Below are 2,500 nucleotides of genomic sequence, written 5' to 3' on the forward strand. Positions count from 1 at the left end.
ATATGTATCTATGCATATACAGTATATGTGTATGTATGTATACTTTAGTGTGTTACACGTGTGTGTGTAAGTATATGTGCACGTGTGCGTGTAGGCCTGCTATAGCGTGTATGGCCTTGCGTGACGAGAGACCAGACGCCAGATTAGCAGTCAAGCTTTGTAGGCACCATGGATGGCCTTTGGCTCTGTATGTATTCAAAGGCTTTATCCCCCCGTATGTATTCAAAGGACGTATTCACCTCATGTATTGAAAGGATGTATTCCCCTTATGTATTCAAAGGATGTATTCACATTTTGTATATAAAGGATGTATTCCCCTTATGTATTCAAAGGATGTATGCCTCCTATGTATTCAAAGGATGTATTTACCTAATGTACTCAAAGGATGTATTCCCCTTATGTATTCAAAGGATGGATTCTCCATATGTATTCAAAGGATGTATTCACGTCATGTATTGAAAGGATGTATTCCCTTTATGTAATCAAGGAATGTATTCACATCTTGTATTCAAAACATTTAGTCCCCTTATGTATTAAAAGTAAGGATTTATTCCTGTATGTATTCAAACGATGTCTTTACTTCATGTAATGAAATGATGTATTCTACTTTTGTATTTAAAAGATATATTCATTTAATGTATTGAAAGAATTTACTGTATTCAAAACATGTATTCCCCTTAAGTATTCAAAGGCTTATTTTCTTTATGTATTAAAAGGGTTTTGTTACTTAATACATTGAAAACATGTATTCCATTTTTGTATTCAAAGTATGTATTCCCTTTATGTATTGAAAGGATTTATTGTTACTCTATCTCCATTGTTCCCTTCTCTGGTCCCCTTTTACCACTCTGTGCTATCGTCTCTATGTTTCGTCTTTCTTTCGTGTATTACTTTCTATAAAATTTCTACTTTCACTTTCTACTTTCTTTTCGCCACTGTCTTCTTACATATGATTAGTCAGTCTCTGTTTTCATTCGTAGGAATTCTCAGTAGTATTACTCTGTCTAAGAGAGGTGAATTAAACGGAGATTAATTTTCTTTTTCATCCCGATTATTAGTGCACTTGGTTCTTTGAGTTACACCAAGGGACTCCCGTCAGGAATCCTCAATTTGGTACTAGGTCAGTTCGGAATGACGTCATGATCTCTTTAGTCCAATGATCTTTACTTTTACATCTAAGTACTTCCCCTAAGGGCGTGACTTTATTCTCATGAACTAATTTGATTTTCTCCTCCTCCACCCTTTCTCCAATCAGAAAGGCTGTTGCAAACCCCGTAATACTGTTTACTCAAGCAACCTCAAAATCAATGCACCACTGACTTAGTTTACATAGTGTTAAAGCAGAATAGAAATTAACATTATACAGCAATGAAAACGGGTCCCCGGCGGATGTTTGTAAACATTTAGGTGGGAAGCGAGATTGTGCAATTCCTTCGTCTACGAACTGTTGTTTATCAAACATCCAACTCATAAAAGTTATATTCTCACTACCTACCCTCTATCTAGTTCTCTTTCTACCCACTTGTCTACCAGCCTCTAACATTTATTCACCTTATGAATTCAAATTATACTTTCCCTTTATGTATTAAAATGATGTGTTCCTTTTTTGTATTCATAGGATGTATTCCCTTTTGTATTCAAAAGATTTATTCCATTCGTATAATCAAAAAATGTATTCTTTCATGTATTCAGGAGAAGAATTCACTTAATGTAATCAGAGGATGCATTCCCCTTATATACTCAGAGGATGTATTCCCTTCATATATTCAAAGGTTGTATACTCTTATGTATTACCTTATGTATTCACTTAATGCATTCAGATGACAGGATATACAATGGATGTATTCAAAGATGATATTTCATGTATGTATTCACAGGACAAATATCTTCGGTATATTTAGAATATAAAGTCTTCCTAAGTGCTCTATACACGCAATGATATATTCTAATGTATTCTAAGTAAATAATCCAAGTTTGTATTCTAAAACCACATTAGAAAAAGAGTACCAAAAATATATTCTTCTAATATAATCGAACGTCGGATATTTCTGGTGTATTTCACATATATGTTTAAGAAGGAAACAGGCTGGAACTGGTTTACCAATAGAGTGGCCAACGAATGAAATAGACTTAGTAACCATGTAGTGATCGCTGAAACTATCGGTTGTTTTAAGAAAAGGTTAGACAACTTTATGGATGAGCATGACAGGTGGTAATGGGCATGGAACTGCCTAGTGTAGGCCTTATGGTCTCTTGCAGTCCTTCATTCTTATGTTCTTACTCGCAAAGCTGATTTACATTGCTCTTTTAGCCAAAATAACGTTGCAAGATGATTAAAGGAAATATTCAATCCCTTAGATGTCCAGCGTGCACACGTGTACACGCACGCATTAGCGACAGTACGTCAGATCCAACCTCTCCAGAAAACTCCCGCGGGACCTCCTATTGTGTCAGACCTCACAGCGGTTATTTCGGCCGAGTGCGCAAGGACACATGTGTA

Source organism: Oratosquilla oratoria, chromosome 7, assembly GCF_046742065.1.
Source record: "Oratosquilla oratoria isolate Oo_2021 chromosome 7, ASM4674206v1, whole genome shotgun sequence".
NCBI lineage: Eukaryota > Metazoa > Arthropoda > Malacostraca > Stomatopoda > Squillidae > Oratosquilla > Oratosquilla oratoria.